General features: G+C 42.5%; 1 protein-coding gene across 5 annotated transcripts in view; it reads right to left on the reverse strand.

Annotated features, from left to right (window-relative positions):
- The window catches only part of GPR19 (G protein-coupled receptor 19), a 35,523-nt gene extending 10,607 nt beyond the window's left edge, over positions 1-24,916 (reverse strand). For 2 of the 5 annotated variants that reach the window (XM_081821253.1, XM_081821252.1), the window contains exons 1-3: positions 24,101-24,317; positions 23,471-23,556; positions 10,976-11,132 (exon numbers count right to left, since the gene is read on the reverse strand). The gene's annotated coding sequence lies outside the window, so the exon portion shown is untranslated. Of the gene's footprint in view, positions 1-10,975; positions 11,133-23,470; positions 23,557-24,100; positions 24,318-24,637 lie in introns of those variants that run through there. The other 3 variants (XM_081821251.1, XM_081821255.1, XM_081821254.1) reach the window with 3 other exon arrangements.
- Between the last annotated feature and the right edge of the window lie 2,908 nt (positions 24,917-27,824).

Consider the following 27,824-nt stretch of genomic DNA (forward strand, 5'->3'; position numbering starts at 1 on the left):
AAACAAATACATACACAGTAAAGAAATGGCTGGCGCTATGGAGAAAAACAAAGCAGAATGAGGGACCAAGGGTCCACGGGAAATGGAAGGACAGGTGACTGGATGGTCACCTAATGGCCATTCCCAACTTCTCCCTTGCCTTCCTCTATCAAGAGGCTGAAAAAGCAAGATAACCACTTTCCGCTATCCCTTGCAGCTAGGGATGGTCACATGAACATCATCTGCTTCTGGCAAGATAAGAGGAAATCTCTAGGAGGGTGTTGGGAAGCTCTTGGAAAAATGTTTCTTTCTTGGTAAGAGGAAAGAGGCATGCAGAGAGGGTTCTCTTTTGTGGGCCTGGCTGCCCCTTGCTTCTCCTTTGTAAACTGTCATGTGAAGACGTCAGGGCACTGGGTGGTATCTTGTGAAGTCAGGGGAAGTCCAGAGACTCACAAAGATACTACCCAGTGTCCTGACACTGTGGTGCTGCTAGAATAGCCATCACTAGACTTATTAAATAAGCAATATGTTATGGCTTTAAGCCCCTTTCAGTTTCTGTTATTTGCCTCTAAAATCATCCTGACTGACACAGGGTCTTATTTCAGATGGACTGGCCAGAGAAAGGTTCTCTGAGGAAGTAATACTAGAGCGGAAACCCCAGTGATGGGATGACAGCCATGTGAAAATCAGAAGAGCATTTTGGGCAGAAGCAATGTGTGCAAAGATCCTGGGGCAGGAATAAACTTGTTATGTAGCTGGAGCAGATGACTGTGGAAGAAAATGGCGCCTGATATAATCAGAAAGGTGGGCAGGGGATTGGATCACACGGCATTGGAGGGCATAGGTACTAGTCCTACCGCAGTGAAATCCAGTGCAGGTTTTATTCAAAGGAGTGATAGGAATATGACCTGATTTATGTTTTAAAAATACAACTTTAATTGCTGCGTAGGTGGCTGAGAGAAGTGGGGGGCACCAGTTAAGAGGTTATTACAATAACCTAAATAAGTGATATTGATGGCTGATAGCTAGTAGCCATGTAGGTGGAGAAAAGTAGATGGATACTGAAAACATTTTGGGGACAGCCAACAACATCTGCTGATGTGTGACAGGGTTTGGGGATAGGAATGACTCCCTAGGTTTGAGGGTCTGAGATGCGGGGAGAAAAGCTTGGGGAGCTGGAAATCAATAATTTTATTTTGGGTGAGTTGCATTCTTACTGGATACCCAAGTAGAGATACCCAGTTGGCAGATGAATATTAAAGTTTGGAGAAACGTCTATTCAGATTCTTTGCCTGTTTTCATGAATTCATTCATTTTTCCGTAAACACATTTTAAGATCATACCCTTTGCCAGAATGTACTGTGCTAAGAACCATGTATACAATGGCCAATAAAACTGTGTCCTTACCTTCACGAAGATCACGGTCTAATTATGACTGTGTTGCGGAGGGATGCGGAGAAGAGTAATAAGTAAAAATAAAGACAGTAAGTTGTAATGAGTTCTGTGAAAGAAAAGAGCAGAGCATGGCAGGAGGGCCTGCTTTTGGGCTGGGTGGCCGGGGAAGCAATGAAAGCAGCAGGAACCAAGACAGAGAAGAACAGGACTGTCTATGGTAGACTCTCTAGGACTCCTGCTGCAGACAGATGACAGGACAAGGAAATCAAGTCACCAAGCTGCCTTGGATACCAGCCACCTTTCAGATCCTGAGCAATGTTTCAGGCTCCTTGGGGCCTGGCCTTAGTACTTGTGATAGGCAGTTTCCCTTGAGGCAACTCAGATTTCTCTGCAGTCCAAAGAACCTACCACACAGTGGGGGGCAGAGGGGGGAAGAGATAAAAAGGGGTAAGCGGGGGGCCTGGAGGGACAAAATGCCTCTGGGAACTTCCCTGCACTCTTGTACCAGATGGGTTCCCCAATTCTCCCACACTATGTCCCCAATAGGTCATTTAGGCAGGAAGCAAAGAATGCCTTCATTTCTGCTTAGAGGAGGAAGGAAGCAGGGTAAAAGGAGGAGGCCTGACTCCCTCTCCTGCAGGTCACTGCTCCATGGAGTCAGTGCTGTCCACTGATAACTGCAACTGGAAGACTCCACCACATTGTACAGAGGCAAGACAAGTCCCTGCGGGTACTGATTTGTGCTGTGCTCCTCGCTGAGATTTTCCTATTCCCTTCTGAGAATGAATCCAGACCCTAAATGCTGCCTTGTCTTGGAGGAGAGTCGTATCGCTGGGCCCCGAGACAACCCTGCTTCCTTGGCTTTCGTGTGTTATAGGCTGAGTTCTCTGAGAGGACTTCTACAGAGCGTAGGAGGGAGAAACAAGGATGTCTGAACCAGGATGTGGCTATGGCCCTTGGAGCCATGCAAAAGGCAGGCCTGGATGGTCAGAAGAGATCTTTTTGGGGATGATGAAAACGTTCTGAAATTTGATTATGGTGATGGTTGTGCCACTCTGTAAATATTAACACAAATCACCGCCTTGTAACTTAATATGAGTGGGTGCTATGCTATACGAATAGAGCTGTTTAAAAAAAAAAAAAAGAAAAGAAAAAGATAAGCCTGGGACCCTTGCCTCACTTCCCCACTGCACTCCAGGTAAGTGACAAGTGGTAATGGAGGAGTACAGCTAGGGGGCTGGATCCAAGGCAGGACTTAGAAGTACAGTCTGCCGCCCCAGCGGGGTACCAAAGCCACAGATCTCCCAGCTTTCAAGGACACACACCAGCTCAGACAATCACATGTCTGCTATGACCAGAGGGAATCCAAGGCTAGAGGGACCACCCATACATTTTGCTGGGTTTACAAGCCCCAGGACCTAGAAAGAGGAAGAGTCCCAGTAATGTTTGTCACTGACTTTCCCATTAGCCTGGTAGGATGGAGTCTTGCAGAATGGCCCCCTAAGGATGTCCATGCCACACAGCAAAAGGGACTCTGCATATACAATTAAGGTTATGAAACTTAAAATGGGAAGATTATGCTGGATTATCCAGGCGGGCACAAACTAATGAGCCCTTAAAAACAGAGGATCCTCTCTGGTTAGAAGCAGAAAGATGAGGAAAAAGAAGTCAGACAATGATTCCAAGCATGAGAAGGAGCTGGCTCTGCGATACAGGGGCTCCCATGCAAGAACCAGGGAGAGGCCACTAGGAGTTACGGATGGCCTCCAGCTGACAGCCATCAAGAAAATGTGACCGGGCGCCTGGGTGGCTCAGTTGGTTAGGCGACTGCCTTCGGCTCAGGTCATGATCCTGGAGTCCCTGGATCGAGTCCCGCATCGGGCTCCCTGCTCGGCGGGGAGTCTTCTTCTCCCTCTGACCCTCCCCCCTCTCATGTGCTCTCTCTCTCATTCTCTCTCTCAAATAAATAAATAAAATCTTTAAAAAAAAAAAAAAAAGTGACCTTAGTCCTACAACCACAAGCCACTGGATTCTGCCAACCACTGCAAAGAGCCTGGAAGGGGAATCATCCTCTCAAAAGGAACACAGTGGGGTGCCTGGGTGGCTCAGTCGTTAGGTGTCTGCCTTCGGCTCAGGTCCTGATCCCAGGGTCCTGGGATCGAGCCCCGCGTCGGGCTCCCTGCTCAGCGGGAAGCCTGCTTCCCCCTCTCCCACTCCCCCTGCTTGTGTTCCCTCTCTCGCTGTGTCTCTGTCAAATAAATAATAAAATCTTAAAAAAAAAAAAAAAAGGAACACAGTTCTGCCAACACCTTGATTTCAGCCTTATGAGCCTCAAAGCAGAGAAACCAGCCAACCCACCCAGACTTCTGACCTGCAGAACTGTGACATAAGAAACATCTGTTATCTTAAGCCACTAAATTTGTGCTCATGTGTTCTGCAGTAATAAAAACTAATTCAATATAGCCATTTCTTAGATAATTCAGTGTGAACATTAAAATTCATACCAGCCATTCTATCACTTTCCACTACCCCATCAGCATCTAGAGTATCAGAAACCTTGAGAAGCTTGAATAGTGTAGTGCTTTCTGGTTCACCTGAGACATGGGACTGGGCGCTAAGAAACCTGGGCTCTAATTCTGAATATAAGCACTGAACAGCAAGACAAGAGACACAAGGTCTTATTTCTAAGGACCTTAAGTAAATCAACCTCTCGGAATCTCCGTTTCCATGGCTATAATATAAATGAGTTGGTCTAGATGATTTTTGAGGTCCTTTTAGCGTTATGAACTAAAACTGATAGGTAGACATTGTGATGAGCAGCACACATTTGTTTAATTTATAACTCACCACTTTCACCTGGCAGAGAGCTCACCCCAAGAGTGCATTCTGATGGGAGGAGAGGGAAGCTGGTTAGGGCTGCTGGGGCTTCTCTGAGCTTCTGATATCCAAGATCAAGAGTATGGGTCTCCAAAGGAGGGATAAATTTTCTTTCCCTAGAGGCCAGCTAAGCACCCCTGTCCCAATAATTATCTTTGAAGGGCCAACAATTTCTTACTGAAGATTCCCTGCAAGAAGTTGTCTGGTCAAAGAGGACTTCCAGCTGTGTCTGTCTGCCTTTCTATCTACTACCAAGCTTCTCAGAGGGGAGAGACACTTACTAGAACCCCTGGCTGTCCTCTACCAATTTCCTACACCTCTCTTCTCAGTATGGAGGCTTTCAAATTCTGAAGGAAACAGTCTGGCCAAGGGATCTGCACCTCCCCTAATTCAATTTATTTCATTTTTTGAATAGCTGCTATGTGCTCGCTGAGTCTAAAGTAGAGGCAAACAGTTGTTCTGGAGATAAGCATTCAGTTTCATTTTCAAGCTTGTATTTCAGTATCAACATCTCTAGTTGTGCAACTTAAATAGGAAAGAAGTGAGGAGGCAAAGACCAGATGCATCACACTCAAAGCAAAGAACTACACAGTAGGTGCGATTTACGGCAATTTGAAAAGAAGGTGAACTTTTTGTTAAGCACGGAGTACAAACACTAAACAAAGAGTTACTAAGAACTGTTTTTCAGAAACATATTCTGTCTTACATCAAATTCACAGCAACACTCAAGGTAAATTTTGATCTGCACCACTGTCCTCAATCAGGGTGTTCCAAGAAAGCAAACCTTTAAGTTCATGGAGAAGTTAGATTTGAATTTGCATTCATGTGCATTTTTCATGGACAAATTATGCAATTGTACGTAGTCAGCTGTCATTGAAAATATGTTGAATGTGTATTTGCATGTTTCACATGGTTAATATATATTTTAGTACTGTATATTTTTGGACATCTTTTTTTATTTTTTTTAAAGATTTTATTTATTTATTTGACAGAGAAAGCGAGAGAGCACAAGCAGGGAGAACAGTAGAGGGAGAGGGAGAAGCAGGCTCCCCGCCAAGCAGGGAGCCTGATGTGGGGCTCGATCCCAGGACCCTGAGATCATGACCTGAGCCGAAGGCAGACGCTTAACCATCTGAGCCACCCAGGCGCCCCTGGACATCTTTTAAGTTAAAATGATACCGCTGTCATCTCTCAGTGCTTCCTACTTTAATCCCCTCTGCGCATCAGTCATGCAACCCAAATCACCAACACCAGCCATTTTTAGTCTTTCCTCCTCAGAGACAGATGTGATAATGTGTTCATACATGCAACACACTCCTACAGATACATTCAGAATTATGTGCAACTTTAGGAGCTTGATCTGTAACTCCAACAGAGTCCTCAACCTAAGAAATCATGTGGAGAAGAAAATTATTATGTAGACATCCTTAACTTTATTCTAATTAATTAAAAAATGTATCACTAGCAAATCTTGGTATTTGATTTATTAGCACGCAATAATTTGCAAAAGACATCCTTTGTTTGGGACATATTTTGACACCATGGTTGATAAGCGCTGCCCTGCTACACCATAAGTGTACACCTGAAATCTGAATTTTTTAAAAAAGATTTAGTTATATATTTGAGAGAGAGAACATGAGAGAGAGCGAATGAGCTGCGGGAGGGGCAGAGGGAGAGGGAGATCTCAAGCAGACTCCCCACTGAGTACGGAGGCTGAAGCGGGGCTCAATCTCAGGACCCTGAGATCATGACCCTGACATCATGATTTGAGCCGAAATCAAGAGTTAGACACACTTAACCGACTGAGCCATGCTGGTGTCCCTGAAATCTGAATTCTTGAAGGCTAAGGGTGCCTGTCACAGAGAACCGGGGAAAAGACTGTAAGAGAGAGAAATACAGTTATTTTTCCAACTGGGCAACGGTGGGATACTATAAACCTGTTATAAAAGTCTACTAAGGAGCATTTTTCTGGAAGTGACTAATCTCCTACCTATGATCTATAAAGCCGCTGATATTCCAAAAGGTTTATAGGCTGCAACCAAACTTGAAGGTATGTTTCCTTCTTTAGATGTGGAAGAAAAGAACTCTTAGCAGATTTTAAATATGAAGGGGCTATATAATGCAGTGATTGGGAGCATGGGCTCTTAGAGCTGTGGTTCACAGGTCATTTTGCCTCCCAGGGGAAATGTGGCAATTCCTGAAGGCATTCCTGATGTCACACCTGGGGAAGGGGGGTATTACTGACATCCAGTAGGTAGAGGCCAGGGACACTGCTAACCATCTACAATAAAGTCGGACAGTCCCCCGCCACACAGATGTAGCTGGCCCCAAATACCAACAGTGCTAAGGTTGAGAAACCCTGCCGTAAAGCAACCAGCCTGGGTTTCAGATCACTTAATACCTGTGTAGCCTCTACCAAGTTATTTAACATCTTTGTCCTTATTATCTTTACCAATGAAATTAGGATAATAATGGTACCCACCTTATTGATTTGTTGTGAGAATAAAATAAATGACGCAAGAAAGGAGCTAAGAACAATGTCTGAGACAAAGCCAGTGCTCAACAAATGTTTCCTTTCGTAATCACTGGATGTACTGAGAAAGACTGAGAAAGAAATATAACAAAATTTTAATAGTGGTTGTTTCTAGGTGGCAAGATCATGACTGGTTTTTATTTTTGTTACACTTCTTTTTTTTTTTTAAAGATTTTTATTTATTTGAGAGTGACAGAGCACTCAAGTGAAGAAGGGGGAGATGAAGAGGGAGGGAGAAAGATTCTGAAGCAGACTCCGCACTGAGCACAGAGCCCGGCATATGGCTCGATCCGACAACCATGAGATCATGACCTGAGCTGAAACCAAGAGTCAGATGCTTAACTGACTGAGCCACCCAGGTGCCCCTATTTTCCTTACACTTCTATAATTTCTCTTCATTTCCCAAATTTTCTAGAACTGTATTTATATTAACTTAATATCCAAAAACATATTTATTTTTAAAGAATACAGAGGAAAGAACTTTACTTGTGATAGAGCAGAAAGAGCACGGGGAATTCAGATCCTGGCTCTATTTGCTGTGCGGGACTCTGGGCAGGTTGGTTAATGTCGCTGGGCTTCAGTTTCCTGGATCAGAAATGGGGGCTAATAACCTATATCGCAGAGTCTCTATCAGGATTACACATGACAGACATCCAGTGCCTAGGAAAGTATGCTGAATGAGAGGCTCCCTGAGATGATAGCTTTAAAAGTTTAGCCAAGGGAAAATGACCCTATAAACAGGAAAATATATTCATTATGGTACCCCTCTTTTACTTTTGAAACTGTCCTCTTGGAGAGACCACCTCTCAGCTCATGCCGTTTTTTTGTCCTGGTTCATAAAGGAGAAGTTGCGTCCATACTCTGGTTCTTCTTGTCCATTGCTTCCTCCTTCCCTATGTACACATATGCTAGGAAATGATCCAGTCATTGGGCTCGCAGGGCCTGACTCAGGTGGCAGGGTTTACTAGCAGCGGGCAAGTGACTATGCCTGAAAGGCAGGACCCAGGCCTCACTTTCTCTTATCTGTGCCCCATGCTCACTTTCATTTAGCCTCCAAGTTGAAAGCACACTTGGCAAGGCCTCTCCATAAGGGGATGCCTCTCTACTTTCTCTCTGTTTGATCTGGGTTGAGTAGAGCTGGTAGATTTGAGAGATGAGTGGGAAGCCCAGCGAGGCTTCCAGACCCAAGGCTGTAGAGGACACCAGTCCCACTTCTCTGAGAAGCCCTGCAGGAGTGTGGTGGGCATGCAGCGCATGCCTGGCCTTACTGGGCTTCCAGCAGGGCTGTTTCTTTTGCACAACTCACTCAGCAGGTAACACTGGAGGTAAGGAGGATGAGTGGATAGGATTCAAGGACCCACACCTTATCTACAAACCGTATTCTTCCTCTCCTTAGTGACTTAATTAGATGGGAATAATAGAATAGGTTATGTTTGTGAATATCATCGAGAGACGTGACTATTTTATTTTTTTATTTTTATTTTTTAACACAATCTCTACACCCAATGTGGGGCTCGGATTCATGACCCTGAGATCAAGAGTAGCACGGGAGCTCCAAGAGAGAGGATTATTTTAACCCCAGTTAGCCTGCTAACTTGAATTCAAATCCTAAGCAACCTTTCCAGATATCCTGAGACAATCTTTTGCACTCAAGTCCTAGCTGCCATGGTTTGGGAAAGGCAGCCTGGCTCCAATCTACTCTGACACTAACGATCCCAGGGTTCTCGGGGGCGGGGGGGGGGGAGTCCTCTAGTCCTGTGAGCTCTTGGTTCACCATTCTGAGGACTGGGAGCCACAGCTGATTAGGAGAAGCCTGCCTGGGGCCGGAACTGACCTCAACACGTTCAGTTTCAACCCAAGGTGAACTATTTCAGTGTTGGTAGATGGTGCCAGGCAAACACAAGAAGAAAATAAGACTGTTAGGGTGCCTCTATATCTAGATATAAATAAAAATACCAGGAGAACTTCATTCTAAAGATAAATGAAATGTCAGGGGGATTAGTAATCCCCAGGAAAGAATTTATGGATAGTTCTTGGACTCTAGTGTGCTACTGCTCGAGTTAGTCTGACTGGCATGTATAAATTTCAGACATAATTTTGGCTGTTGTCAAGGTCTCTCCCACTACACATGTACTTCTTCACTGTCCTCCTATAAGTACATGCAGAACAAAACAGACATGGGCCCCCAAACAGGCCCCAGCAGAATGCTTTCAGAGCTTTTGCAAATGGATATCGAGAGCTTACCATACACCAGGCCTGGTGCTAAGTGCTAGAAACCCAATGATGGAAGATATGGTCCCTTCACTCAAGAAGCTCACTTCAGGTGACTATAATAGTGTAAATGTGGTATTTGTCCCAGGAAAACAGATTTCAGCAGGGATCCAGGGCTTAATATAAAAGACTGAAGTTCAGTATTGTAGGGGACACACAACCACTCTTCAAAGTATTCTTCAGTGAAACCCTGAAGGGAAATACCTCATTTAGTAAAGAATTTCACAATTTTAGATTTCTATCCCTTTTCTTCCTCCTTATTATCTTTAACCTAGTAATTTCCCTTAGTTTTTCTGTAGCATATAAGATTGAGATCAGTCATCATTAATTGTCAAGAGCCAGAAGGGAAACTCCACAGACCAAAAGGAAGAAATCTTTATATTTCAGAAATTTCTAGAAGTTAAGAAAAAAATTCCTTTTTCCCTTAAAAACCTAATATAATTTGCAAAGAGAGTAATCTATTCCCTTGAAGTATGGTAATATTATTTTAAAGCAACAGATCCAGTCCGTTCGATACCACAGTTTGTATTCATAATTTTAAAAAGTTTTTAATCTATTTATTTTATTTTGAAAACCAAGTAAGTGCTTTTTAAAGATAGTATGTTTAGGCTGGTATTATTACTAAGGTTCAGAGGATGAAAGAATGTTAAGTTCAATTTAAAAAAAAAAATCAACCATGATGTAATTCTAGATTTCTTTTTTGCCTTTGGACATCATTTGGTCACCATAGTAACACAGTATTTTACTACCAGATATCTATACAGCACAAAAGGAAGAGAAGAACAGGCAATTACTTACTGGGTTATTTGGGGGTACAGAAGGTGACTATTGAGATAATTTAAGATTAAATATAAATTCCACTGGGGATCTGTTTCAGCCAGGCAAGCTGATTTGTTCTTCTAGTAGCGTCAGCTGAACAAAATTTGTAGCCAAATCAACTGTTGACATTATTTGAAATAACACAAGCAGGGAAGAAGCATAGGTTAGTAGTTAAAATCATGGACTCTGAGGTCAAGTTTCTTGGGTCCAAATCCTGTTTCTAGTATTTGCTAGCTGTGTGATCTTGGAAATGTTCCCTAACTTCTCTGTGCCTTAGTTTCTTCATTACCAAAATGTGAGTACTATTACCTCCCTCAGAGGGTTATTATAAGGATTAAATGACTATTTGTGCTTATAATGACGTCTTGCACATAGCAAGACCTTTTTAAGTATTGTTAAAGATGAAATAAAATTTAAATTTGCTAGCTTCCCTCTTTGTGCTGGGTAGAAATGGTAAAGATACCAAGATTTGAGTACATGGCAGGTTATTTTAGCCTATAACTTTGGAAGATTCCTTTAAGAACTTCCTGGGAGCCTTCTTGATAGCTATTCTGTAAGATTTGGAAGTCAGTGGCACTCTACTATCCCAAACAAGAGATGGAAATAATCATGAGCTCTCCTGGTATCAGGAACATCAGAAGACAGACAACTGCACAGCACAAAGAAACAGCACGCCTGCCCACTCAGGCTCCCTAAGCCACTGCCAATCACCTCTGGGAACATGGGCACACAGAATAAGCAACTGAAAAGGGAGACAAGATTTTATTGCAGTGACAATGAAATTTAGTTGATTTCAGTAATATTATTTGTTTCCTCTTTCCAGGACTCAAAGAAAAAAATCACTGTCATCAATTAGTGCTTTGTTTTATTAATTATCACTGCACACAATTTCCATCAATTTTTCTTCAACAGGCACTTACTCTGGTGAATCATTCATTTTACAGAACTATCTAAGCAGCTTTTCTAGACCTGTAACAAATCTAAAGCCCCCTAACCAAATCTAAGCCAAGACAAAAATCTCCAAATTGCCTGGAAAAAAGAAGGTATTATGTCCTATAAGCCAAATTTCAGCTGCGATACCACAGGATCCCTAGCACATACCTTCATCTGGACTTGATTTCAGAGATGGTCTCCTTGGGTCTTCTTGGTCAGGAACAGCGCTTGCATAGGAGTTTGGAGAATGCCATACACCACCAGGAAAGCTTGGGAGCACATTCATTTCTGTCCTCTGCCTTCCCCTTGGCTCATAGCCTGCTTCCTGGTAGGAAGACAAGATGACGCTGTGCTGGTTGACTGTTAAACCATCTTCCCGCCCCCAGCCCACTCTCTTGGTGCCCCTCCCTTCTCCTTTCCAAGGCTCTGGAATGTGTCACATGGGAAATGGATCATGTGGCTCAAGGGGAGAATGTGGCCATCTTCTATCTCCCTTCCCCCACTTTTCCTTTCAGGAGCAAAGCAGCAGAAATCTCTGACCTGATTGGCTCTGTCCAAAAATCTCCATATGAAAAGGAGAAAATTCAACCAAACCTCCAGCCTTCTCCACTTTCTTTTTTGTTTTATATTTCACCTGAACATTTTATTCTGGACATTCAGAGTTGCTTGGTAGGGAGGGGAAGGATACTTTCTTCCCAGCCTCTTTTTTCTTTCTTATCATCAACACCCTAACGTGACAAGGTGCTCCCTCACTCCCCTCTGGAGCCCCCTTAGCACGTCTGAGAGAACAGACTGTTCAGCACCAAGGACAGCATTACACCCCCTTCTAGCGTTCATTAAAGGCATTTGTCTATTTCACTCTCAGGTAAATAAAAATATTTTTAAAATATTTCTCTGAGGCCTTGTGTCTAAATATAAGTCAGTCCATATAATTAGGGCTCTGGCTTCCCCTACTATCAACTTATTGTTACCTTATAAACATAAATATAATTTTTATGTTTCATTAAACCCAAAAAGACCATCCCATGCCTACCTCCCTCCCAGTCCCCATTCTACCCCACCATCCCCACCCCTTAGATACGCTCCATGTTTTGGGGGGAGGGGAAATTCTCATAACATAGTCTACTATATGCCCATATATCTATGCTTATGGACAAAACAAAATAAAACACAGAAACACATAGGATTTTTTTGAGTGTGTATGTCAAGATGTCCTTAGCCCCATTCCTAGGCCTCAGGCAGGGTTGAATTAGAGAGGCAAGGAGGGAGCCTGGTAGAAGCTGTTTTGTGCAGGGTCTATCCTGCTTTGCTGACGTCCCTGTTGCCATGGTGCTAGGTGACTGCTGAAGGGGATGATTTCTTTCAGAACCGGTCACCATGGGACCCTGCTGACTAAAGAAAGGGAGAGGGAAAAGGACTGAATTGCTGAGGAGGACTTTCAATTAGCATTTTCAGAGCCAAATTTACCTAATGGGCCCTCTCCTTACTGAATTGTTGCTGACCCTAAATATTAAAAGGATTCTGGAAATTAGTATGGACACTGCGATGGTCACTCCCTCCATATTCCATTGCTTCTTTCCCCTAAAGATCTATTTAGGTGCAACTGAATGAAAATGCCAGCTTCACAGAATGACTGTGGAGTGCCATCCCAGAGGAGGGGGAAAGGACACAGGAGCAGATTTCTCCAACCAAGTCCCAACAGCCTTAACTGGGAGATACTTCAGAACCACACCTGACTGCTGACGCAAGGAACAATTTGCGAATGCTTTACAATGTTATGGGAGAAAGGACAAATATTTTCTAATGTGAGTTGCACAATCATTTTGAATAAAAATAAATTAGACTAGTTTAAGGTCAGTCCTTTAGACAGAATTTGGACTACCCCAAATCAGGAATTTAAGCTAGCTCTACGTTTGTCTCATGAGACTGGCATAGAACTGATTGTTTCTAACTCAGAGTCCTTACCATGGCAATTCTAAATATTTATTTTTGGAGACAGAAATACTTTCAATGTGCAGGAATGCAAATTCTGTTAAAAAAAAAAAAAAGAGGTTGCACAGGGGAGCTGGAGTATAATTTCAAGAAATCAAAGTTCCTTCCTGGCTCAACATTCACAGCTTAAGACATAATTACTTCTGGGGCGCCTCGGTGGCTCAGATGTTAAGTGTCTGCCTTCGGCTCAGGTCATGATCCCAGGGTCCTGGGATCGAGCCCCACATCGGCTCCCTGCTCAGCGGGAGGCCTGCTTCTCCCTCTCCCACTCCCCCTGCTTGTGTTCCCTCTCTCGCTGTGTCTTTCTCTGTCAAATAAATAAATAAAATCTTTAAAAAAAAAAAAAAAGACAATTACTTTTTATTTTAGGAGAAAAGTCAGGTTAATTCCAGTTTTTCTATATAAGACTCACAGAGAATTGCAACTCTGCTAATTCTGATACTTGCTGCTTTTAGAAAATTCATTTATCAGGAAAGCTAGATAGGTGTCTGAAGAAATTCTTAGAGAGCCAGCAGGATGGTGACTTCGATATCATCTCCCTTTTCTTAGCCAGTAATAATAGTAACAACAACAACACAAACAGCTAATATGTAACATGTGCCAGGTGTTTAGCACATGTCACTTAGTCCTCCTACCAAACTGTGAGACAGGTACTATAATGATCTCTCCTGTTTTATAGATGAGACTGAGGCTTCCAGAAGATAAGGAATGTGCTCCGAACCGCACAGCTAGTTAGTGTGGGAACAAGGCTTTGGAACTATTTAATCGGACTCCAGAGCAGGCACACTATACTATACTATTCTGCTAACTATACTATTTAGACTAAAAATAAGTTGTCAAATGTAATGTAATGTGATTCACTACTAAGGGCCTCCAACAGGAGAAATCAAAAAGATTGCTTCTAATTACTTGAGACAAAAAAAAAGACCAAATTATTCATTCCTTTTAGGATGATTACATGGGTACATTATGGCTTAATGATAAAATAATAATAATTTTTCAAGGAATCATAATCCAAAATATTATTAAACATGTGGTGTAATATACTAATTGTGCTTAAAAAATCTTAAACTTGTAATCACCAAACTTATTCCTGGTCATTTGGGAGAAAATAAAAAGACAGTGTCTTCCATCAAAACTCCACAATACTTGTAATTGGGGTAATATTTTGAAAATGATTTATGTGATTTTTTTTCTCCTTTGCCTGGGAATCAATTTGCCTTGGAAATAGGGAGTGTGGCACTGTTTCAAGTTACAAAAGGAATGGAAAGAAAGAAGGAATTAATATATTCAGCTTCTGAAATTCAAAACAGGAGTGTGCAGCAAGACAAAAGCCTTGAAATCCAGGCTGTTCTTTTGAAAGTCATTCTTGAAATTCCTTTATTTATGCTTTTACTTGTCATCAACCAAACATGGGAGAATTTGCTTAGAGTGTTTGGTACTCTAGAGAGGTCTTGAGACTGGGGCAGACAAAAACTTTCCAAGAGGTCCAAGAGCATGCAGACAGTTTTATGGGAACTAATTTCTAGACCCTCAACTTCCACAAGTATGCTTTCTAAAGCTGATCTTCCTGAAAACCTGTGCAGTCAGGATGCCATACTGATTCTTGGTTCCCACCTACTAGTTTTCCTTCCATTTTATCATAGAATGGTGAACTCCCACCCACCTTTACCTCAAATCCTACAGTGGTGCACTGCCTGAATTTAAAAAAGCTCCTGAGAACTGAAGGAACAACTGGAAATATTGGGGATGATCTTGAGATATTAGTGACCGGCCCCCAAAATTGAGTAACAAATCCTTTTAAAAATCCTGAGTTTTCTGATTGCTTTCAACAAAACTGAAAGCAAACCACTATCCAACTGGCCACCGAGAGATTCATTAAAATAGTTTTCTTAAAAGAAAGCTCTTTTTACAGAAGAATGCCAGCTGATGAATACAGAGTATAATAGCTAGGGCACCATTTTTGCAGCCCCCAATGAAATAACCTATTCAGGCAAGGACTAAAATGGGTATTCAAACTATCAAATGAGAAGTTGTTGAGAACAGGTTGTTTGTAGATTATTTGCAAACTGCAAAGGGAAAAGTATCCTTTTCCATGGTGAGACTGGAAGGGGGTAGGGGTCACCATCTTAACCAGGTGACCAAATTTTTGCATCACTAGTAGTAAGACAGCCTGAAATTATGTGCCTAACATGAAGCAATGTGACCTACCCAACATTACTAATCAAGTATTCTTTCTAAAAAATGTTTAATCTGAGTCTAATCAAACTTCTATCCATAATGCCTAGTTTCTTAAAAAGGGCAGGGGTTGGAGAACAAGTTGTAAAACATTATGAGGAAATAATCAGCCAAACTAAGAATACAGAATATTCTACAAGGGGACTCGTCTGGACGTATCAAAAAGTCAATGTCACAGGGCACCTGGCGACTCAGTTGGTTAAGCGTCCGACTCTTGATTTTGGCTCAGGTCATGATGCTCAGGGTTGTGAGATCGAGCCCCATGTCAAGCTCCACACTGGGCATGGAGCCTGCTTAATATTTTCTCTCCCTCTCCCTCTGCCCCCACCCCACCACTCGCATGCTCTAAAAAAAATTAATAAGTCAATGTCATGAAATAAAAATTAAAAAGGTGTGCTGTTTGCAGGGTATGCTGTTACAGATTCAAAGAGACTAGAGATCACAACATAGGATTTGCTGAGATGCTAACTGGGGGGGGAGAGAGAATAGATATAAAGTAGCTATAAAATATTTTTGGGACAGTTTGGGAAATCTGCATTATGAAATGGATATTAGATAATATCACAGAGTTGTTATTTATATTAGGTGGGAAAAAGGAATTGTGGTTTATTGGAGAATTTTCTTATTCTTAGGAAATGCTGACATATTCAACATAAAGTGTCAAGACAAATGCAAGTTACCCTCAAACCGTTCAACAACAAGAAAATATATGTATGTACATATACAGAAAGGGCAAGTAAATATGGCAAAACATTAACAATTGGTGAAATCTAGGTGAAGAGTATATGGGTGTTTAATATTGTACTTATCTTTAAACTTTGTCAGTTGAATGAAAAAGTAATAAATACTGCCCTATGGCAGAACAAGGACATGCCACATGGAGTCTCTCCCTTTCCAGCTTAGGTTTAGTGAGAAAGAAAGAGATAAAGGAGAATAAAGCTGTCAGGAAACTAGGCCTGACCTCTTTCTAGGCCAAAGTTGGATTTGAGTGTATTCATTTTTTACTGTGGCTATAACAAATCACCACAAATTTAGCGGCTTAAAACAACACAAATGTATCATCATACAGTTCTGTAGGCTAGAAATCGGACATGGGTCTTACTGGGCTAAAATCATGGTGATGGGAGGGCTGCATTCCCTTCTGGAAGCTACAGAGGAAAATCTATTTTCTTGCCTTTTCCAGCCACCCACATTCCTTGGCTCATAGCCCCCTTACTCCATCTTTAAAACCAACAACTTTGTACCTCTCTAACCATTATTCCATAGTCACATCTGCCTTTGACTCTGGCCTCAGACTGGAAAGATTTTTCAAAGACCCATGTCATTAGATTGGGCCCAGATAATCCAGAGTACTCTCCCCTCTCAAGGCCCTTAACTTAATCATATCAAAAAGTCTCTTTTATTTTATAAGGTAACATATTTTTGGGTTCCAGGGATTGGGACATGGACACCACTATGGGGCCCTTATTCTGCATACCAATGAGTTACCTCCATTTTGAGGTAATTGGTACTTTTGGGACGACTGCCCAGGCCCCTCAACCTCACTCTCTGCACTTTCCATGGCTGTTTGGGCCAATGGCAAGTCTCCAACAGTGTAGTCAGACAAAGAGAGCAGTCAACTATCCTAAGCTGTTCCTGTTCCCTTGAAGCATGGATGCTGAACTAACAGCCAGGGGGGCTGCCATGGCCAGGTGAGGGGACTCCACAGCAGGGCGAAGGGGCAGCTGAGTCTGCAAGGGGAAGTAGCCAATACTCCCTGGGAGATCTGCCTAAATCTCCAAGCCAAAAATGGGCCATGAATTCACCAACTGCAGGCTTCAGCATCACAGGCCAGCAAGTTGCCCAGTGATCAGGCCAACAAGAGGTATCTTGCCAGAAAACTCCCAGTACATACTCTAGGTCCAGAATGAAGCTGGGGGACACCATCTCTCTCTTCCACAAGGATGTGTACATTACTGCTCTCCACCCCCCATATAAATGATGTTATCTTTAGAGAAAGATGCAGGACTTCCTTGGCAGGCATTATGAAACATGAAACATTTTTATCCAAAGGAGACTTAAACTACTTAAAGGAATTGTTTAAATAATGAAATTGAACTATATTCAAAACTGAATTAGACACTTAGGGTTTTTTTCCTGTAACCTAATAATTGTGGTGGGGTTTTTTTGTGGTGTGTGTGTGTGTGTGTGTGTGTGTGTGTGTGGTGGTTTTAAAATGTGTCCACAAATTCTTTGATATGCCTCCCCTCAAATAGTGATATTTAATACCACTCTCCTTGAATGGGGGCCTTACTTAGTAGCCTATTTCCAGTGAAGAAAATGTGGCAGAAGAAATTCTATGTAACTTCTGAAGCCAGACCATAATAAGGATAGTTTCTGCCTGGCTCTCTAACATCTTGGATTACTCATTGTGGGGGAAGCCAGCCACCATGTCAGAAGGACATTCAAGCCATCTTGTGAAGGGGCCCACATATGGAAAACAGGCCTCTCACCAACCAGCACCAAGGAGCAAGCAGCTTGAGTGAGTCACCATGGCAGCAGATCCTCCAGCCCTTGTCAGGTGACTGCAGTCCTTGTCAACATCGGGACTGCAACTATGTTGGCAGACCCCAGGCCAGAAATGCCCAGCTAAACTGCTCCCAAATTCCTGACCTGGGAAATTACGAGATAATGTTTATTATTGTTTTAAGCTAGTAAGTTTTAGGGTATTTTGGGTTTTATAGATTTTATTTATTTATCTGAGAGAAAGCAAGAGCGGGGGTGGGGGGACGGCAGATGGAGAAGGAGAAGCAGACCCCCACTGAGCAGAGAACTCAACGTGGGGCTTGATCCCAGGACCCTGGGATCATGACCTGAGCTGAAGGCAGACGCTCAACTGACTGAGCCACCCAGGTGCCTCAGTTTTAGGTTATTTTGTTATGCAGTAATAGATAACTAATACACAGGTGAAAACTCTAGAAAAAAAACAAGATACCCACTCTTCCTAGGCATAGCTGAGCTGTAATAAGTGAAATAAGTATCCCTGCTGCATATGTGTGTTCCTTATGTGGAAGGTATGTGGTTTCATGAGGCCAAGACATTAGGAAGGGGAGAACACAATTGGCCACTTACAGTGTTGTTTGGGGGGAAAAAAGCTAAGTAGGTGGAAGAAGATTATAAAGACTCAGAAGAACTGTACAGAACTCTAGAACAGGAAGATGAACCTAAGATGGGACCGAAATAAGAGACCAGAAAGCTGTCAGAGCGAAGACAGCCACTGACTCTCCCTTTCTCTATGAGGCTACAATGCCTATTGTCTCCTATTCCCTCTTCATTGGCTACATTCACCTGCTTCTCTTTTGAGATCAGCTCATCCTGCTTTACACTGCATCACTGGCCCGCAAAGGCTGGCCCCAACAGGCCGAGTTGGCTCTGAAACATGCATGACCTTACAAGTTCAATGCTCCTATCGAAGTAACCCAATCTCAATTAAAAACTGAACTACCATATGATCCAGCAATCCCATTTCTGGGAATATCTCTAAAAGAAGTAAGATCAGTATCTTGAAGAGATATCTGCATCCCATGTTCATCGAAGCACCATTCACAGTAGCCAAGATACGGAAACAGTCTAGACTAAGTGTCTGTCAAAAGATGAATGGATAAAGGAAATATGATACACACACAGAGAAGAATATTATTCAGCCTTTAAAAGGAAGGAAATCCTGCCATTTGTGACAACATGGATGAACCTGGAGGACATTATTCTAAGTGAAATAAGCCAGACAGAAAGACAAATACTGCATGATCTCACTTATATGTGGAATCTAAACAAGTCAAATTCATAGTAACAGTGAGTAAAACAGAGGTTACTGGGACTGGGGGTTGGGTGATATAAGGAGATTCCGGTCAAAGGGTACAAAATTTCAGTTATAAGATAAATAAGTTCTGGAGACCTAATATACAGCATGGTGACTACAGTTAACAATAATGTATATTTGAAATTTGCTAAGATAGATTTCATCTGTTCTTACCACACACATAAATGCTAACTATGTGATATGGATATACTAATTAGCTTGATAATGGTAATAATCTCACAATGTATATGCATATCAAAACATCACACTGTAGGGGCGCCTGGGTGGCTCAGTCATTAAGCGTGTGCCTTCGACTCAGGTCATGATCCCAGGGTCCTGGGATCGAGCCCCGCATCGAGCTCCCTGCTCGGCGGGAAGCCTGCTTCTCCCTCTCCCTCTCCCCCTACTTGTGTTCCCTCTCTCGATGTCTCTCTCTCTGTCAAATAAATAAATAAAATCTTAAAAAAAAAAATCACACTGTACACCTTAAATACATACAATTTTTATTTGTCAATCATATTTCAGTAAAGCTGGGGACAAATACATGACCCAGTCTCTCAATGTTCTGATCTATATTCTTAGGAGGCAGAGTCTGTGTGACTCAGCCTAAGTCAGATACACAGCTGGATCCAATCAGCGGGATGGAGAGGCGTTCCCATACTACCCTCTCAGCACTCTCTAATTGGCAAATTTTATAAAAGGGCAGGGCGAGGAGAGGGAGGAAATGAATGATAGAGGAAATGACTGGCATCTCAGTGTGTGTGTATGTATTTTTACAATTCCATTAACTCTCCACAGGTGAACCCACCAACAGCCCAACTCTAAACTCATAATATCTGTGGCCTCCAGCTCACCTGTATTTTAATCACCCTTCACAGAGTGAAGGCTATGCACACCCTTCACTCTGCTTGTAGCTCTCCCACACACAATGCTGTTTCCACAGCTAAGACTTGACACACAGTGTCCTCTGCCCTGTCTACCTTGGAAACATCTATTCCTCTCTCAAATCCTGTTGGGTTTCATCTTATGTGCTGTTCTTTACCCCCACCCCCTCCAAAATAAGTTACTCATATCTTCCTTTTTACTATAGTACTTCTTTAATTCTCACATATATTACTTCTGTTGTATATATTATATTGCACTGTGTTCATAAATTCTTATAGGAAGGAATGTCACCCAGTTCATCCTTATACCTCCAGAATTAAAAATACAAGAAGGTGCTCAACAATTATGTTCCAGCACACTGAACAAACTTGATTTCGGGGACTAACTGAAGGCAACTTCTTATTTTCCACTGTCCCTGTGAAAACACTCTGTAGGGGTTGGTTCTTCTCCCATTCCTGAATGAAAACTTGGGCAGTCCCATTCCTTTTACTGGTCACTTTTAGTTAAGTAAAGTTAATAACTGGGATGCCTGGGTGGCTCAGTCGTTAAACGTCTGCCTTCGGCTCAGATCATGATCCAGAGTCCTGTGATCGAGCCCCGCATCGGGCTTCCTGCGCAGCTGGGAGCCTGCTTCTTCCTCTCCCACTCCCCCTGCTTGTGTTCCCTCTCTAGCTGTCTCTTTCTCTCTCTGTCAAATAAATAGATAAAATCTTAAAAAAAAAAAAAAAAAGAGGATTTTATGAAAGAAAGAAAGAAAGAAAGAAAGAAAAGAAAGAAAAAGTTAGTAACTAAAATATCCAGTCCTGGGCACCTGGGCGGCTCAGTTGGTTAAGCAACTGCCTTCAGCTCAGGTCATGATCCTGGGGTCCTGGGATCAGGCCGCATTGGGCTCCCTGCTCAGTGGGGTAGTCTGTTTCTCTCTCTCCCTCTGCCCCTCCCTCTGCTGTGCATGCTCTATCAAATAAATAAATAAAATCTTTAAAAATATATATATCCAGTCCTGTATAATAGTCACAATTTGCCACCTGACTTAAAGGCTTTCCTCCTCCTCCCAGTTTGTGCCTGCTACAGAGGGAAGCTTACATTTAGGGAAAGAGTGTGGCCTCTTGTCTAACAGCACTCCAATAACTCCATTCAAATATCCTCTTTGAAACCCCTTTACCAGTCTTCATCTTGAATTTTTATGCCCTTGATATGGGTGAAAGTTCAAGAATAGTCTAATCAGTTCTCACCCTCCTATATATTGTGAAAGTCCTACAGAGAGGTCTGTCTGTGATATTTCTTGTCATAGAACCTCAGGCAGCACTCCCATTTTAACATTTTTATAACAGTTAGACTAAACTGTCACTGCTTGGGATTTTTCTTTTTCTAACTTTCAACATGTTTCCCTCCTTACCCCAAGTCTCCTATCCTCCTACCCTATTCCACTCGTCACTTGGGCATATTCTGCTATTCTCCTACTTCATAAACTTAGACTACTGACCCCTGTAGTCTGAATCCCTCTTTCCTTATCTAGCCAATGTTTAGTCATTTCCCCAGTGCTCTTGCAGGGGACCAGACAAACTAATGTGCTTCTCAAGAAAAGGGACCCAACTAAAGACAGGCTACCCTATATGGCAGAAGATACTCCTGGCCATTACTGCTACATTTGGGTCTAGGCATCCAAAGACTGAAGTAGCATGTTGGTTTCAACCTCTGAATCACTTATAACCCTAGAAACCAGAGTTGTCCTACTAGAAAGTCACTTGTCATTTAGAAACTCAAATCCCTGACCCAGACATGCCATTCCTCCTGTGCCTAGAGATTCTCTATTCACTAAAAGGTTACAAAAACAGGCTTGCCTCTCACCTTTCTTATCTGTTAGTACCAACAAAACTACTGTGTCATCAGAACAGCTACAACAACCCTGATAGGTTTCATTGTCAATGGCCTGCTGCACATGCTTTCCCACAAGCACCTTCCCACTGGAGAAGAACACCATGATGCCATGGTGCCCCTCCCCAACCAACAGAGCAGAGCCAGCTGTAAAAGGTTGCCCCACCCCACTATGGATATCGTCCCAAGATTCACCACATGGTAAAGCAATAGACATCATCATCTGTGTTGCCTGTGCTAGCTCAAAGGATCAACTTGGGAGGCTCAAAGTCCTCCATCTCTACAGCAAGGCCCATATACTGCTGGGGCCTGTATTAATGACCTCATCAACTGCCTATCCCAAACCCGGAAGCCTACCACATTCCTATCACAGTGGCCTCTTTTCCTGAATATAGCTCACTATGCCTTACTCATCTGCCCATCTCAAGCACTAGCCTTTATTCCTCTAGAAATTTTTCAAATATATAGCGATACAGATAGATGGTCTTAAACCACAGGTCTAATTTTCTTCTTCTAGAGGGAACTTTTTTTTTTTAAGATTTTATTTATTTATTTGAGAGAGAGAAAGATAGTTAAAGCAAGCACAAGCGGGGGTGGAGGGTGGAGAGAGGGAGAAACAGGCTCCCCACTGAGCAGGAGCACGATGCGGGGCTGGATGACAGGACCCCGGGATCCCTGAGCTGAAGGCAGACACGTAACCGACTGAGCCACCTAGGCACCCTAGAGGGAACTCTTAAAGTAGTGGTTCTAACTTTAGTAGCAAAATGAAGAGTTTTAAAAAATACTGATTTCAGGCTCCAGTACCAGAGATTCTGTTTTAATTGATCTAGGGGGCAGGCTGGGCATTTTTTAAACCTCCCCAGGTAATTCTAATGTGAAGGCAAGGTAGAGAACCTGTCTTAAATACAGATGGCTTTATGCTACATAGAGCTTCCATATTTGAGGGGCAGATGGCATACATAAATGTGGGAGGCTCAGGGAAGAAACTTTCATTTGTTGATCATAAATTATATATCAAGTTCTATGTAGTAACTCGGGCAGCCTTCTAAACAGTACCTCATTTCATCTTTACAATCATCTATGAGGTAGGCACTGTTATTCTTATTTTACAAAGAGGGAAACTGAGGCACAGGGAAGTCACACAGAGTAACTGGCATAACCAACTGAGGCAAACCCCAGGTCTTATTTCCAATTCCACACACTTTCAGTGACACCATATTGAGATGTCATGCCTTCTTCAGCTAGATCCCAGAAATCCAATTCTACTACATCAATGAATTTTTTTCTGGAACATTGTCCCATGAATGGCACACTAGAGCCCAGCTACTAGGCTGTATTTTAGGCTGCTAAAATGGAGTGAAGGGCTCCAAGGGAGAACTTGTTGACTGGGGACTACCATGTCTTGGTCTTTATTGAAATACTTCCATTTAAGAATTAATACCTGGATCCTTTGTCCATCATTGTTAACTTAAATCCTGTGGCTTTCTATATTTAGTTTTCCTTACAGATGAAGCTATATTACCTACCTACAAACCATTGCTTTGGTCGGCTAGTAAAATTATATACTCCATCCCTCCTCTGCCTTGTACTCCAGACAGTACACAAAGAATCAACATATAGTGGCTAAGCTGCATAAAACTGCTGCCAGTATCAAGATGGACTCTGATACCTAGTGAATGGGAAGCTAGAACTAGAAGTATGTCTTTTTGTAATGCACCAGTGGTATGTCTAAGGGACTTGGTAACTAAATTCCACTATTTCACTCCACGAAATCCACATTTCATTCTGGCTGAGGTATAGAGTGGATGGGAGGTGGTAGGAACCAGAGGACTTACTGGGAGAGAGCACTTCAGCTGTCTGGATGGTACCTTTCAGATGTTGCAGGGCAAAATCCAATGCTTGTGCAGGTGTCCCCTGTATCCTGCAAAAGAGGTAAGAGTAGTCAGTTCTCTCAAGACAGTTCCCAAATTCCTGACTCTTGTGACCTTAAACCATTCTTTCTAATCCTAACCTCAGCCCGTGTTCAGAACTATGGCTTTTAGAACCCTCCTTGTTCCATTTATTCAGGGACTTCCCAATTTTCCCCTTACAAACCATGCCCTAATCATTTCTACCCTTCTGTTTACAAACATACATAGGTTCACACTACTTTAAGGAACTTTTTCTACTGCCAACAGTTGCATTTCTAGTCTCACCTTCCCGTGTGCTGTATAGTTACTGCCTTCATTTATCTCTCAAATTTTCCCATCTTCTCCTTCCCACTGAATTACCTTAGTTCAGCACAGTCTCCCTGAGTCTCCATTAAGGAAAACAAAAACAAAAACAAAACTTGGCCCCTCAGATTTATTCCTTCAAGTCGCTCCCCGAGTTATCTTTCCAAACACATAGAAGGCATCATTCTCATTTTAAAACCTGGATCCGCTCTCCCACCCCCACTCCTATACTACTGGATTGGCTGAAACTACCTCTCACACAGAATTCACGGCCAATATATAGTAACGGAAAGAAGGGACGACCATGCAATCATGCACAGTTGTGACGGCAAAGTCTCAAAGAATGTAGTGTTGTGTGCTTGAATCCCTCAGACCTTTCTAGAGGGCCAGATTTAGTTTACTATTAACGCGGCAGAAAGTTTCAAAACTTGCTCGCGCCACAAAGGATTAGTCAGGGGCATGCGCAAACGTAGCCTCGGAGGTTCCGCCTTAGGCTCGGGCAGATCTCGCGTGGCTTGGGGAAGCCTCAGCCTAGGACATTTTTTGTAGCGTAGTGCGGCCTTTCCCCTCCCCCCAACCCCCCAACCGGGGTGGATTTGTGCTGTAAACAAATAAAGGAGATCAAGACTCCGCGGCGAGAACAAATGAGGCTGGAACAACTAGCCGACACGCTAGCCGCAGTTCTCGGGGACGAGGAATTCTGTCTGCAAGGCCCCGAAGGCCGCGCCCGTTCCTCAGAAACAAAAGCCAGAAATAAGTAAAAACAGAAAAAGCCAAGCACTTTATCACCTTAAGAAGCAGCGTTTTGTTTTGATTTTCCACTTTAAGCTTTACGAAAAATCCCCCAGCGGCTACCAACCCATCGGTTTACCCTCCTGCTGTCAGTGCGCCTGCGCGGCGTTTGTTTACCAACTCGGGCGACCGCTCAGTCCCGCTTCTCGGGCGCTGGCGTTTACTGTCTTGATGTGTAATTCATAATGGAAGTCCTGCTTTCAGTCAGGAACACGGACTGGAAGTTAAGAACAGGTCATTTGAAGTGTTAAGTCCGAAACTAGTGAAAATACGAACGGTAATGAAAACCCTGAATAGTCAGAAATCGTTGCCTTGTCAGACCTGCCGTGGAAGGCGATAGCACCACTGTAACCATTACTAAGAAGTGGCAAGCAGCAACCGTAAACCCAAAAGCGCAGGTAGTATTTAGGTACTTTTGTAAAATATGTACTCTGTTATGGAAAAGATGCAAATAAGCCTCGCCCGAAAGCCGTCTTGTTCGAGCAAACCCCGAGCAGTACCTGCATGATTAAGACTGACTCTTGAAGCAAAGGCAAAAAGGCCGCCATGCAAATTTTGAAACTAAAAAGGGGTAACTCTAGAAGCAATCGCCATTAAAAGCACAGAGCAACAAGCAAATTTTAAGAGATGGTTTTAGGTTCCCATCGGAATCCGTTTCAGATGGTTGAGAAGTCTATGATACTTAGAAAATGAGATCTGGTAGAACTTAGTGTAATAGATTTATGACTGAATCTGTTTGAAAACACACAAAACAAGGCAGGCAAGCTGATTTTTTTAAGTATCTTTACGGAAGAATTTCTATTGATGCATTTTAATGTGCTCAGAAACAAACACATAACTGGTAAATTCAGCTAAACCTGAATCTTTGTCTTAGAATTGGATAAAAGCATAGATGTTAGCAATTGGCTATTTGTTAAGTTTTGAGGGATGAAGACTTGGATTTGGGATAGAAGAAAATTTCTACAAACGAAGGTGAGATTTTTAGGTAGCAGGAAATTCAGTAGAGAAAATGTATGGACATGTGTGCAGGTGGGGCCAAGCTTTGGACATTTGCAGTATGGTTCACATAGAGCCTTCACCTTAAAAAATTAGCCTCTGGGGGCGCCTGGGTGGCTCAGTTGGTTGAGCGTTACTGGGGTGGTGATCTTGGGGTTTTGGGGTCATGGGGTCTGGCCAGGTAGGGCTGCACACTGGGCACTGGAGACTGCTTGGGATTCTCTCTCTCCTTCTCCCTCTGTTCCTCCCCCCAGTCCCTGCTCACATGGTTGCGTGTGCTCTCTCGCTCTCTCTCAAATAAATAAATAAATTAGCCTCTGGAATATTCTTATTATGTTCAATATGATAGTAAAATTTAGTAAATCTGGTAGTTTAGATACTTTTTAAGGCATATTTGTACCAAAGTCAGAAGTGACTTTAAAATCCTGCTCTGTTATCTAGAAGTACACTCATTTGGTTGAGGAAAGTGATAACCAGTTTTTTAAGCCAGGATTGAATTGACATTTTCTTCATGAAGGAAAAGAAATGTAGATAAGGTGAATTGATTCTTTGTTCACCTTAATGATTAAGACTGACTCATAAAGACGGCGGGCTTACTTTGTCAAGGCAACCAACAACTGTAAAACAAACTGAATACTTTTATTGCACTGGATGAGATGGCTCTAATGAAAATTAAGTATGGGAATTGGATGAAGAGTTGATAAAGAACTGTGAATCCTTTGAGACGCTTGGTTTGTTTACATATGATAAAAATGTCAGTGTAAGACTAGTAAGTGGTCAAATAAAACTTCATCTTTGTTCACTGAAAAGAAAAGCTTTGATGAGTAAAAGAAAATCACAAATGGATTGGTTACCTATTTAGTCTGTCATATGACTCAGCAGGAAATATACTTACCAAAATTTCCAGTCAGTAGCTGAAAAAGTGACCCATACCATTTTTTTAGCAGCATTCTGGGCACACTGTCCTGTTATTACCCTGACACTACAAAGCAGTAAAAACAAACAAACAAAACTGCTGCCATTTTTATCCACATATTTATGTGAATCTGGGTTCTTGAATTATTGTGACCCCGAGACAAATAAGAAATTGCTAAACAATGAATCTGATATGCATTACCAATTACTCAAAATTGGTTGAATCAACACAATATAATCTTATTAACTGAGTCATGGAAATTTTTTTTCAGGATAGATAATGTAAAACATTTTTTAAAGTATTAAATACATATATAACAGCCAAAGTGCAGTGTTTGTGCATGAAACCTTAATGATAAGGGACTTCAAGGAAATTTTGCTGCTGCTTCTAACTCTGCACTCTTTTAAGTGTTGGGAGTAATTACAGGACTCTTGTCATACCTAAAGAAAGAATGTTCTCATCAGTTAGCAAGGGAGGGATGGGAGAAAAAAAGGTGAACCTCAGTTGTGAATATTAAGCAAAGCACATTGAGGACATCTTCTCTGCCGAAGCACCCTTCCTCCTGCTAGGGAACTCTGCCCCAGCCTCCCTCCCACCCCCATATTTGCATGGCTAGCTGCTTCATTGCATTTTCATCTCTGATAAAAGATGCCTTTCTGTTCTGCCATCCTCAACATATTAAAGAGTCTTCTATCATAGTCACAAGATGGCGGCCATAGCTTCAAACATCATGTTCTTATATCAAATGTTTCAAACAGAAAGAAAGGGATATGGCAGGGGGAAGGGGGTGCTCAGCTTTCTCCTTGTGGCCTGTCTCTTCTTATCAGGGTGAAAAATTTTCCCATATGACTTCACAGACTTCCCTTTACATTGCTCAGAACTATATCATATGACTACCCATGGCTGAGAGGAAGGCTAAGAAAGCATGTACAGGAAAAACAAGTGTTCTTTAAAATGGTACACTAAGGGCGCCTGGGTGGCTCAGTCATTAAGCGTCTGCCTTCGGCTCAGGTCATGATCCCAGGGTCCTGGGCTCAAGCCCCGCATCGGGCTCCCTGCTCCGCAGGAAGCCTGCTTCTCCCTCTCCCACTCCCCCTGCTTGTGTTCCCTCTCTCGCTGCGTCTCTCTCTGTCAAATAAATAAAATCTTTAAAAAAATAATAATAAGGGGCGCCTGGGTGGCTCAGGCGTTAAGTGTCTGCCTTCGGCTCAGGTCATGATCCCAGAGTCCTGGGATCGGCCCCGTGTCGGGCTCCCTGCTCAGCGGGAAGCC

Source organism: Leptonychotes weddellii, chromosome 5 (assembly GCF_054177405.1).
Source record: "Leptonychotes weddellii isolate Sample4059 chromosome 5, ASM5417740v2, whole genome shotgun sequence".
In the NCBI taxonomy this organism is placed as follows: Eukaryota; Metazoa; Chordata; class Mammalia; order Carnivora; family Phocidae; genus Leptonychotes; species Leptonychotes weddellii.